Source organism: Nyctereutes procyonoides, unplaced genomic scaffold (assembly GCF_905146905.1).
Source record: "Nyctereutes procyonoides isolate TBG_1078 unplaced genomic scaffold, NYPRO_anot_genome, whole genome shotgun sequence".
Lineage (NCBI taxonomy): Eukaryota > Metazoa > Chordata > Mammalia > Carnivora > Canidae > Nyctereutes > Nyctereutes procyonoides.
Window position 1 is genome coordinate 14,845,633 of NW_026575117.1, and position 14,011 is coordinate 14,859,643.

General features: G+C 35.3%; 1 pseudogene; it reads right to left on the minus strand.

Moving 5' to 3' along the window:
- Positions 1 to 8,789: 8,789 nt before the first annotated feature.
- On the minus strand, positions 8,790 to 11,058 carry LOC129515173 (calcium/calmodulin-dependent protein kinase type II subunit gamma-like; annotated as a pseudogene).
- Positions 11,059 to 14,011: the final 2,953 nt, after the last annotated feature.

The following is a 14,011-nucleotide window of genomic DNA, read 5'->3' on the forward strand; positions in this document are numbered from 1 at the left end:
CAGTGTGAAACCCAATATGGAGCTTGAACTCATGACCCTGAAATCAAGACCTGGGTGGAGATCAAGGGTCAGCAGCTTATCTGACTGAGCTACCCAGGCATCCCTCTTTTATTCCTAAGTATCCTAGTTTGATGATATTATATGGTGGTCCTTTATATAGATCTCTGCGGTCTCTGAAGTCTCCCTGAGTTCTTTGTGATACCCCCTTATCAAATAACGTTAATGTTTTTATCTTGCCCCTCTTATATTAAACTAGTGGGAATTTCTCCCAAACATAGTGGAACTAAAAAGATTAATCCTTAGAAAAGTGGACCTCTTCCTTGTTTGTCCATCAAAAATTTCCTTCTACTAGTTCACAGCTGCTATGGCAATCTAAATTTTCTAATTAGAAACATGTAACTGTTTCTTATTCAGTACACATTTTTGTTTTCTTTTTACCTTTTGGTTTCTCACAAAAGTCTATTTATTATACAAAAGCATTAAAAAATATATGAGGCACTTTTTTCTACACGTGGTTAAATATTATTTCTATATTAAGTGCTTTAATTATCTACTAAACTAGTTTTTCCCCTATCATCATTATGTTTACCAGTAATCCACTAATTCTCCAAGCAAGAAATTTTAGTGTGACAGATATTTCAGTTACTTATTATTCTTTATTCCTTATAGTATTTTCTAGGAAAGTCTTTCTTTCTATTGTTTTCTTTCTAAAAGTCTTTCTATTGTCATACTGTCAATTAGGACCATATGATTATCTAATCAGAAGACAATATATAATGTATTTAATTTTTAATAATCTTTTTGACTCCTAGACATATGGAGGCCACCATATTTAGCCAATCTTTAAATAGAAAGTTACATATTATCCGATTATTTTATTATAATTTTAGTGTAAGATTCACAGCCATGTTTTTAAAAAAGATGATAAATATTTCTGTCAAAAAAACTTCAGGTGATTCTCATGCATGTTTCTGCCCTTTACACTACTTCAAGCATCCACATTTTGAATATCATTTATATAATATTAGCTAGTTCAAACAAAAGATAAACCAATTCATAAGGCCATTTTCTAGGGTTTGTTAACATACTCTGGCCTACTTTTATGTTTTTCTTATGATCATAAGAAAGAAACAATAACTTGAGGCTAAATTGTTGCTTAGGCCACTTTTATTCCAGAGAAACTCATGTTGTAAAGAAACTCATGTTTTAAAGATCTTTCTCCATTTTGTCTTACAAAATCCCCTTCTTTTTTAAAGATAAAAGGAAAGTGAAATGAATGTAGTTTAAATGCCAGTATAGCTCCAATTCAAACACTCCAATGACTTTCGCAGATGATGAACCAAACCAAACCAAACCAAACGGACATACACTAGGACATTTATAAATTATTTCCATTCTAAAGAATTTCTGAGTTCGTGTAAGTTCTTTGAAATATCCATTTATATAAGAGTAACAATAGTAAATCTCATATTTAATACACACTAAATTGAACATGACTATAAAATAATAATCTTTCTAAATGTCCCATTGCTATTTGTGCAAACATTCTCTTACTCTTATATGACAAATTTTAAAAAGAACAAACAAAAAGTAAAGGTTACAATTTTTGAATATTTTCTTTCCTTCTTTTCTGAGGATTTAAACATTTTTTTCTATTATTTCACTTAGTATACATTGAAAAAGGTGAAAAAAAAAGCATAAATAAATAACCACAAAGGTAACTTTGTGGTAACCAAGAAATCAGGTAAGGGACTTCTGCACTTCACAAGGTTTCTCGTGCCATCTTCCTCTTCTACAAAGGGATGCACAGTATCAATTTCTAAAGAATAGTTTTATTGGCTTTTGAAATGTAGCTACTCTGAAAAACAGTATGGAGATTCCTCAAAAAGTTAAAAATAGAACTACCCTATGACCCAGCAATTGCACTATTAGGTATTCATCCAAAAGGACACAAAAATACTAATTAGTAAAAATACTAATTAGAGGGTATACATGCATTATCAACGATAGCCAAACTATGCAAAGAGTCCAAGTGTATATTGACTGATGAATGGATAAAGAAGATGTGGTATTCATACACAATGGAATATTACCTGGCCATAAAAAGAACGAAATTTTCCATTTGCAATGATGTGGATGGAGCAAGAGAGTATCATGCTAAGCAAAATAAGTCAGAGAAAAACAAATCCCATATGATTTCACTCACATGTGGAATTTAGGAAACAAACCAGATAAACATATGGGAAGGGGAAAAAAAGAGACAGGAGAGAGAAGAAGCAAACTATAAAAGACTCTTATGGTAGAGAACAATCTGAGGGTTGATGAAGTAAGGTGGGTAGGAGATGAGCTAGATGGGTGATGGTATTAAGGAGGGCACTTGTCATGATGAGAACTGTCATGTATTGAATATGAGTGATGAATCACTGAATTGTACTCCTGAAACCAATATTGGACTGTTTGTTAACTAACTGGAATTTAAATAAAAATTTGGAACAACAAAAAAAGAAATATCGCTCAATATGTGTTCTTTTCTGTGTGGCTCTTTCCCCTTAATGTTATATTTGTAAGCATAACCCATGTTGTATAAGTATTACCTAACTTATTTTACTACATATAGTATTTGATTACACAAGTATTCCATAATTTACCTACCTTTCTAATGCTGATAGACACTAGAATTTTAGAGTTTTGTTATATTATGAATAGCACTATGATGACATTCTGGGACATGTGATTTGGAGAACAGATATTTTTATTTCTGTTAAGTATCCATCAAGGAATGGAATTGCAGTGTAATGGGAGAGGTGCTCATTGAGCTTTAGTGGATAGTATAAAAGATGTATATATTCTCGCTCAAAAGCAGTGTATGGTAGCTCTGGCTATCCTACATACCAGAAAAAAAGTTAATATTGTCTATCTTATCATTTTCATTATTCTGGTGATGGTGTAGTCATGGAACACTGTGGTTCAGATTGCCTTTCTCTGATAATTCATAAAGTTGCTATCATTTGGATATACTGGCTATTTTGGTTACTTGTTTTGTGAACTTTTCATATTGTTTGTTCATCTTTTCCACTGGTATGTGTCTTTTTTATTGTTGCTTTGTAGGAATTCTTTATATGTTTTTAATATTTGCCTTTTGTCAAGTGCACACGTTACAGATAGTTCCCCAATAATGATGATATCTGCTTTTATATTTGTCATGGATTTTCTCTTCCTTCCATAATACATATTAACATGCCATTGGTGTATTATTAGCTACAACATTATCCTCAAGGTATTTAGGATGAAAAGCTTTAATTTTTGGTAAACATTCTGTAAGCTAACTTGGAAATACAAAATTAAAGAACAGAGATATACCACTCTCTAGCCACAGGGTTTAGGAAGACAATAAAAAAGAGGTCATTAGTTCATCTACTTTTCCTAGTATGTCACATTAGAAAACTTTTCACTGAAATTGATTTGTCTCACCTTTTAAATATCATAGCAACAACTGTCTTCCTTAAAAGCAGATTTATCATAATGCATACTTTTTGTGAGTGACCTCTCACTCCCTGATTTTTATTTATATGCTTGTAAATAAATTGAAAACTTTATACCCTTAAAAAATACCTCCAAAATGTATGCTTCAGGCTTGAGAAAACCTGGATGTGATACAGATCACCTTATTACAATTCTGGTTGCTTTTCCCTTACAAACAGTAGTAATCAAAATTGTCAAAATACTTAAATCCTTCCCTATTCATGAAGTTAATATAACACCAGATAAGATAGAGCAATGAGTCATTAATTGACTGATGACATGCACTGGAGCTTCCTAATGAGGGAAATAGTAAGTAGAAATGGCCATAATTAGTTCTAGTAATGAAAATTAATAAATTTCAAGTCATAAATCACAAGAACTGTATTACATTTTGCCAAATGTATAAACTTCCAGAATATGGAGAATTATAGTATTTTTTCCACACTGAGTAATTTTGATAAATCATGTGTCTTGAATGGGAAAGTGTATCTTTCTGACTTCTGCAAAATTTCAGACTCTAGTATTAGAAGAAATTAAGTTAATTAGCCTGTTTATAATTAAATATTCAACCTACAGGGATTTTCTAATCGGTTCCATATATCTTAAGAACAGATTGCCCATTGGAAATAACTGTTACCTGAATTGATAGCCAATATTAAATAATCCCTTACACATGAAAGTAAAATCCTTGAAAAGCAATATTTTAACTAAATTTGCACTGTTCATGAATAGAGCAAAATCAATCCAGCTTTCTGAGTGGAACATAGGAATTCTTTCCAAGAACTGTTTAATGTGGCACATTCGTATAATTAATGTCTTATAAAGGAAATTTCACAGCACACACTTGAGGCTATGAAGTTTTATTATCTCTGGATATAATAGACCACATTCTCTGTTTATTACTTTAGATTTTAGATCTTTTATAGTGCAGAGTATGACCTGTTGTGCATAATACGCATAGATCTAAAATCTCCATGATCAAACACTTTTTTTCAATCTTATTTTCCAAAGCATTGCTTATATTTTATGCTTCTCACTCCCTTCTGAAGGCCTGTTGGTCCTGACTTCATGACTCTCCTCACATCTGGCTGCTTTCTTTCCATTCCCACAGTTACTTCCCATGCTTAGCTCCTTATAGGCTCACGCTTAGAAAATGGAAACTAGTCTCTAACTTGTGGTTCTGTTCAAGTATTTTTTTAATCAATAATTCATAATATTCATTGATAGTTCCTTAATGTGTCAGGTACTCTACTCCTGAGAAGAGCAAGGTAACAGCAATAGCAACATATGTGGAGGTTTTTTTAATTTATTAGAGGAGAGACCAAATTGCCACAATCTGAATTGAACTTGTCTTTCAAAAATGATCTTTCAGTGTTACTTCCAAAAAAAATTTAAAAAAAAACTCTAGTCAATTATCAACAATAGCCACAGTATGGAAAGAGCCCAAATGTCCATTGGCTGATGGATAAATAAGATGTGTTATGTGTGTGTAAACGCACACACACACACACACACACACACACAAACACACACACTGGAATATTACTCAGGCATTAAAAAGAATGAAAACTTGCCATTTTAAAATGACATGGATGGAACTAGTGAATGTTATCCTAAGTGAAATAAGTCAGTCAGAGAAGGAAATATACCATATGGTTTCACCTATATGTGGAATTTAAGAAATAAAACTAATGAACATAGGGGAAGGAATGGAAAAATAAAATAAGATAAAAACAGACAGGGAGGCAAATCATAAGAGGCTCAACTATGGAGAACAAAATGAGGATTATTGGAGGGGAGGTGCGCCAGGGATAGGATAACTGGGTGTTGGGCATTAAGAAGGGCACTTGTGATGAGCCCTGGGTAGTATATGTAAGTGATAAACCACTAGGTTCTACTCCTGAAACTAATACTACATTATATGTTAACTAATTTAAATTTAAATGAAATTTTGAAGAAAAAATTACCTCTAGTCACTAAGAATATCAGGCATGTTTTATTAATTTTAAGATTCTCACTTATGCAAATGTTCATTAATTCATTCACTCAGGTTTCTTTCTTTTATTAGAATTCCTTAAATTCTGGATTATATTCCACCTGTTTTATTGATCTCTACCCCAGCTTCAGTAGCTCTGAGAGAGGTTCTCTATAATGACCACAGTGCTTTTAAAGATAAAAATAAGGGATCCCTGGGTGGCGCAGCGGTTTGGCGCCTGCCTTTGGCCCAGGGCACGATCCTGGAGACCCGGGATCGAATCCCACGTCAGGCTCCCGGTGCATGGAGCCTGCTTCTCCCTCTGCCTGTGTCTCTGCCTCTCTCTCTCTCTCTGACTATCATAAATAAAAAAATTAAAAAAAAAAAGATAAAAATAATAGTCCAATTTAGTTCTCAGGTCTATGTCTAATTCAAATGGTTTAAAATAATTCATTAAGCTAATAAAATAAATATTCTTTAAAGTTTGTTTTGGTTTGTAACAATTTTCAATATATATAAACTGATCTTTGACTCATGGAGTTGAAGTGATTAATATTTTCACTTCCTCTCATGACCTGTGAGGAGAAACCAGGATTAATATCAAATCTCATAAATAGGTAAAAGTGAGAAAAGCCAAAAGGTAAATCTCAATTAATACTTAATACATTCCAAGGGTAAGGCAAAAAAAAAAAACCTTAATCAGTGCACAAATCTAAATGAAAGAGTAAAATTGCAGGCAATGCTAGAGGTCAGAAGCAAAATAAAATTGATTTAGCTAAATCAAGTGTTGGGGTGAACCTAGGAGGAGACTGGCACTTTTGTGATATTAATGGGTTCATTGCATTCACCTACATAGGTCTTTGAGGGCTCAGTAAGGATTAGAAGTACTAGTTGGATGCATTTCTCCATGCAGAAATAACAGATGTAAGAAAAAAACATACATATGTGAACATCAGCATAAAAATAAGTATTGATATAAAAGTATATATAACTAAACATAGTTCACACTTTTGTAAATTAAATATGAGACATTATATTCTCCAGAAAGTTTTCTTATCCTCATCTGCTCTCTTTTGACAACACAGAAAACTTTATAAAGCTCTTTCAAGGCGATCTTGAAGGCAAGATGGATTTTAGATTAATTATCATCATAAAACGACCCCCAAACATATTCAGAAATTTATTTATTTTAAAGATTTTATTTATTTATTCATGACACAGAGAGAGAGAGAGAGGCAGAAACATAGGCTGAGGGAGAAGCAGGCTCCTTGTGGGGAGCCTGATGCAGAACTCGATCCCAGGAACCCAGGATCACGACCTGAGCCAAAGGCAGATGCTCAACCACTAAGCCATCCAGGCATTCCAAGAAGAGTAATTTATAAAGAGCCACCTACATGCCAGCTCCTATGCTAAATAACTTCACATGTATTTCATTATTTAATACATCCAAAGTATCACGTTATATTTTAAAGAACAGTCCATTTCCAGAATGTATTTCATATATAACTATTCAAATATAGTAATGAGACTTATATTCCTTCTAGTGGTATGTTTATTTTTGAGGGGAGGAAACTGCCTTTAGTGACATCTGGAATGGCAGAGGACCTTTTCCCAAGAGAAACAAACTTCACTGGTAAAAATTATAACAAACAACAACAATAAAAAACATTTAATGTCCCTGAATATTGTCCTAAGGACATAAACAAATGAAGACAAAATTATTGAAAAAAATAAAACTTCTACTAAATGTTGGTAAAACTATCAAGAGAGTGGGAACTTGGGCCACTATGCTCTTCAAACCTAGCCAGCTCAGTATGATGGAATCCTTACTCAGGTGGCTATGGCCAAGACTGCAGGGCTCTCTCCCTCCAGGTCACGGCCTAGGGCTACAGTCTCTCCAAGAGATAGATGCAAGACATCAGCAAATCTTTATCTCCCCAGGTCTATGTTGCAAGAGCTCTATTCCAGATAATAGACAATGAGAGATCTGGAGCTTCCATCTCCCATCTATCTTCAACTCCTCAGAGGGGAACTATATTCCACATACAATGGACCTAATATTGGTACTTTATAATAGGATAGAGGTTTAATACCAGTAGAGGCATGCTGAGAAGATCATGAGCTACTGCCCCTGCACAGAGCTTGGTTTGTAAAGAAAAAAAATATCATTCTAAGAGAATTCATCCACTGTCTCTACCTTTTTCTCAACTCCACAGCAGTGGTACACAAAAGATACACAGGAGGAGGGGAAGGCAATAGAACAAAGAAAGAGGCTCAATTTTGAATAGAGCACAGGGAAGTTTAACCATAAGGACACTATTGAAAACAATGGAAATTTTGGTGGTAAGCAATTAAGAGGACGCTTGTAGCTCCATGAGAGCAACAATCCAAACTTTAAACAGTCAAAATTTTAACAAAGAAAACTAGGCAAAAATATAGCTAGGAAGAGTCTACTTGGACCCAGATCAAGCCTAACTGAATTTTTTTTTTTTTGGTCTGGATTTTTTCTCTCTCCCTTTAAAATTGAGGTATAACTGACATACAATTCAGTTTCAAGTGTACACCATAGTGATTTAACATTTACATACTTCACAAAATAATTACCATGATAAATGTAGTTACCATCTATCACTATACAAAATTAATACAATATTACTGACTATATTTCCTAAGCTATCCTGAATGGGAGAAAATGTTTGTAAGTCATATCTGATAAGGGGTTGGTATCAAAACATATAAAGAACTCATACAACTCAATAACAAAAAAAGACCATCTGATTTAAAATTGGCACAGAAGATCAGAATAGACATTTTTCCAAAGAAGACATACAGACAGCCAAAAGGCACGTGAAAAAATGCTCAACATCACTCATCATCAGGGAAATACACATCAAAACCATACTAAGATATCACTTCACATCTGTCAGAATAGCTACTGTCAAAAGACATGAAATAATGAATCCTAGTGAGGATGTGACGAAAAGGGAACCCTCATGCACTGTTGGTGGGAATGTAAACTGATGCAGCCGTTAAGGAAATCAGGGTGGAGTTTCCTCAAAAAATTAAAAATATAACTACCATATGAATTCCATTTTTTAAACAATATTTTTTCCTTTTTTCCCCCCTTAACTATAAAAAATACCTCAGTAGAACACATATAGACAAAAAGGGCAGATGGGAGGGTTGCATACAAGATCATGCCTTGACTGCCACTACTTTGTAATTGGTTTTAAGCCTGAAATGGTTTGTGCCTCTGCCACTCAGGTCCTCCGGAAGCACTGGCTGCAAAGGCTCAGTGATCTCTGGCTGGCTGGCATCTCCTAATGCCTCTGTGCCTGAGCTCACTGTAGTGGTGATAGAGGACACTGAGCCATGTACCATCCCGACACTGCCAGACTTTGGTCTCCCAATTGGCTGGTGAGAGGCTGACCCTGCACATCGAGGTGAGATGGATGTAGGGGTTGCAAGCTGCATCCATGAATGAGGTAGATGTGTGGGTTCAAGATGGCAGTATGAATGGGCTTGTTGCTTTGAGGTAAGAGATTCTCCAAGTAAGACTTATGGAAGTCCATCTCTGGAAGGTTATACTGGGCTTGGGGCTCAAAAAAAAATGTAAGGATTAAATCACTAATCTTCCTGTAGGTCTCAAGGACCCCATTGTTAACAACCTCTATCTGTTGTTCAATGATCTTAATGACCTCCTGTTTGTGCCCTCTGATGTCCTCTTCTTTCATGGTGGTGGTGCAGCTTTCTATGGAGCTCTTGATGCCATCCGTAAACTGAATACAGCATGGTGGTTTCTGGTACTTTACACCACCATTTGACTTCTCATTCTATGCTTTTGTCAGCTGAAAAGTTCCTAGAGAAAAGCATTGTCATGAGCATGACACTCTTCAGTTTTTTCAGGACATTGAACTTGCACAAACACTCTACAGTCTCTTGATGATGCATCATTGAGGCCACTGGGGAATCTTTTGCAGCCCTGTGGCTACTTGAGAGCCTGTTGAGGTGTGATGCATTTTGTGGGGTTTTATGGTCAGCTCTGGTTAATCATGTTCTTACTACAGGAGTCACTGTGTCCTGCTCTCATGATGAGAAACTGTACGCTCCAGCCTGGATCTGTTGATATAGCTTGTACTGATCTTCATCCAAGAAAGGAGAATTTCCCAACAGAAGGATATACAAGATGACTCCACAGGCCCGGTTAACCACAGGTTTTCCATAGGGATTTTTCCTCAAGGCCTCAAGGGACAAATAACCTCGGATGCCATCAAAATTAAACCAAGCCTGCTGTTCTTCTTACAGCAGGGATGTGTGTTTCATTGTTGTGGGAGGCCATGTAGTTGGCACCATGTTATGTTGTTCAACAGATGGAAGGATGCAAAGCAACTATAAGGAAAGCAGCTAGGTATCCAGATGTCTAATATCCTGGGGATGGATGTGTGTGGCATTGACCTTTTGATGAAAGATGATGGCTCCTTCTGTGTCTGTGAGCCAATGCAAAATCCTTTTCAGGAGCCAAAAAAAAAAAAAAAACAAGCAAACTAAAGAAAAGAACTTTCCTTCTTCCCCCTTCCTGATGATGAGTGAGAAGTATTGAGAACTTTCAGGGTCAGTGCCCTTCTGAACTCCCCTTCCCCCAATAATGCAGCTGTATAATGAATGGTAAATGCAGTGGTTTGGATTCAGACACAGCCCAGCCTGCTTGCAGCAGAAAGATAAACTGGTAGGTGGCAGCAGAAGGAATTCTTCAGATTGATGGCTACTGAAAGGCTCTACATAGGAGAAGAAATAGAGTATAACATATCAAGTCGAGCAAAGGGGGCATAAAGTGGAAAAAGGACTAAAATTTTTGGATTTTGCCTAAATGGTTCTTTTGAAGTAACCAGTGATCATGTTTGGTTATTACTTCATTCACAGAATGGACGAAGATAGATTTGACTGTATGTTTTTTGAAATGGAAGATAGAAATACCCAGAACAAGGAAGCAGTAGCTCTAACTTGTTTGATTCAATGTGTTTCCTAAAATAAAAATACTAGAACTGGGAAGAACAAAAACAAAAACAAAAACAAAACAAAAAACTACAATGTCTAGACCACAATCAGCCAGCTTCATGTTGGCATTCTTGTATCTACTTGCTAGCAGTAGGTTCTCAGACTTCAGGTCATCGTGGACAATGTCGTGCTGATGGATATGGCGAATACTTTCCAGAATTTGATGTAAACCATGGCTAGCACCAGCTTCACTGTAGTACTTTCTGGCCACAGTCTCTTCCAAGAGCTCTTTGCCAGTAACAAGGCCAAACATGAGGTCGTGAAATACTTCAGAAATACTGCCACGAAGGTGCGTGATGTTTCAAAAGTCAGAATATCCAGACCTCGCATTCTAGTTTCTGGCAATCTTCTAAAGATAACATCTTGGTATTAATGATTTTTGCAGCCTATTCCCGCATGAAAGAGTTCTTCACACACCTGCAGAGCAGAGGGAAAGCAACTTTGCTGGGCAACTTGAAGTGTTGGTAGTCATGGCTGAAGCAGGTCCAGGTGGTGGTGGTGGGCATTTTGTCCAGCAGGCAGACATGGTGGTGCCGCCCACACTGATGTCCTTATAGTCACCACCCCTCAGCCACCGGAGCAGGAGGGAATGAGGCAAAAAAACAAGAAGCCCAAATTTAATTGTGTAAAACTTTGAAACAATGTGTGTTCCAGGACATAACTCATACAGGCATCATCAACAATATTACTTTCATGGTGGTGGTGGCACCTGGGTGGCTCAGTTGGTTAACTGAGGTCATGATCAAGGTCCTAGGTCATGATCTCAGGGTCCTAGGATTGAGCCTCAAGTTGGGCTCCCTGCTCAGTGGGGAGTCTGCTTCTCCCTCTCCCTCTGCCTCTCCCCCTACCCATGTCATCTCTCTCTCTCTCTGTCTCAAATGAATAAATAAAATATTTTAAAAATCTAATATTACTAGCCAACGTTTCATCAGATATAATGGAGGCCAGAATATAGTAGTATGCCATTCAAAGGTTTACAAGAAAAAGAATTAAAGCAAGAATTTTGTATCTACGAATCTATTAAAAAACAAACAACAGACAAACAAACAACTGAGATATATTGTTTCTAGCAGACCTTCCCCACAGGAAATACTGAAGAGAGACTTTTAGGCTGAAATGAAAGGCCACTGAACAGTAACTGGGAACCACATAACAGAATAAATAACACTGTTAAGATGACTACAAAGGTGGAAATAAATCTATAGAAGTATTTTTGTAACACGTTTCTGCTATCTGATTTAAGAAAAAAACACATAAAGCAATAATTATAAAAAAGTGTTGATATATTTCTAACGGGTCAATTCATCAAGGAATATATAAAAATTATAAACATATATATGTAAGCATATATATGCATGTACATATGTAAACATACATATATATGTGTAAAAGAAGCTAGTCATAAAAGACCACATGTTCTATGATCCCATTCATTTCAAATGTCCGAAGTAGGTAAACTCATTCAGAGAGAAAGTAGATTAGTAGTTTCCTAGGGTGTTTGGTGGGACCTAAGGAGTGACTTCTGGCAGATGCAAGATTTCTTTTTGAAGAGACAGAAATGTTCTAAAATTGATTGTGGTAACGGTTTCACAACTCAATGAATACACGAAAAAAGTTAAATCTATAATTTAAATGTTTGAGGTGTATAGTATGTGCGTTATATTCCAATAAAGTTGTTTAAAAATTACCTTATATTTAGTATGACAAGATGTAAAGTTTGATTCCAACTCCCCTACCCCCAAAAAACTTTATGGCAATGTAACAATTTCTTGCTTTAAAAAAAAAAAAGCCATAGAAGATTTGCCCTCGCTTCATCATTGAAACATTAAATTTCTGAATATTATTACTAGCACTAATGTAGTCATTGAGCTACATATCTCATCAAGTAATTAGTTTAGATGTGATTATTTAACCCCTAAATACTCGGATGACCTCTTCCTCCTTAATGTAATAAAAGGCAGCAGTCTCCTGGTTCTAAGATCATCATTGGGGTAGCTTCCTCACTGTTTTCATTGCTTTGAAAATCAAACACCAGTGCATTCCTAAGAGAACTTAAGAGAATTAAACCATTTGTTTGATTTTACCTTAATACCTTGTATCCTTTACATTTCTCATTGTTTGTTCTGATAACACATTGAAGTGAAAGCCACTTAATTTGAGCTCATGTTGCTGTTCATCCCAGTCTTTGAACATGGTCTACATTATGCGTTGATTTTGCCCAGGGCCTTTGATGATGTCATTGGTATGCTATGAGATCAGTGCATCCTAAAGGAAGAATGCATTTAGTAGTTCTAATAAGGGCTAAAGTGAATAATTATTTATTAGACATTATGGTAGAAGTACTGATCAATTAAGGTGAATATGTAAACAAAACAGATAGTAGTAAGTGAATCCCCTTCATCAAAATATACTGAATTTCTTGCTTTCATTTATAATGATGGAGTTGCTGTTGTTTTCTCTCATGGATTTGAAATAATACTTTAGAAATATGTTCTTTTGACATGACAAATTGACTTTGAGAAAAATTCCTCAGTGTATATTTATTATCCTAACTATCAATTTAGTCAGTATTTTATTTATTTGTTTGGACTAACAAAAAGTCATTTCAACCCATCCATGTGGAGAGAAGATGGGAGAAATCTCCCCAAACTCAGATTTGAGAGATAGTTGGATCTGTGGAAAAGATAAGAACTAACAGGAGCTATAACATACACTCTTGCCATTCTCAGAACTTTGGCAAGATAGAAAAAAAAAAAAAATGAGTAGAGAAATACCCTGAGCTGTTTATTTGGCCTTCAGGTTTCTTGCTGGACTTTCTGTCATGAAAAAAAAAAAAAAAAAAAAAAAAAAAACAGCAAACCACTAAACATGGCTGCTCCAATGATGCTGTTTGTTCAGTTTGGTCTCCTTAGGCAGAGAGCAGATTAAAAAAAAAAAAAAGACAAAACACTGAACAGCATGAAAAAAAGGATGAGAAGTTGAAAACATGAATAATTCACGCAGAGTGTAAAATTTATGAACTAATGAATTAGAAAACTTCTCTCAGTTCTTTTACCTTTGCCTTAATATGGACTTGAAAAATGGTGTATTCTTTGCCCATACCAGTATCAAGATTAAAGAAATTGAATGAATGTAAGCATACCTTCTCTCTTAGCAGTCTTAGGGTATTTACAGAGCCAATCTTTGAGTTACGCCAATGACATTTAATTCAAATGGAAGAAATTGATAATTTCTATAACTATTATCCATTAATAATTTAAGAAATAATAGAATTACATGTGATAGTTTATTTAGAAAAGGCAAATATCAAGGTCTGTTGAATTATATCACTCAATGGTGAGAACAGTGTTTTAATAGTAGATATGCGGAAGAGAGGCTTGTCATTCTCTTATTAATATAACACAATCTTATTCATTCTCTATCAAGTAAGGAGTAAAAGTTCCCCATGGACGTGAACTG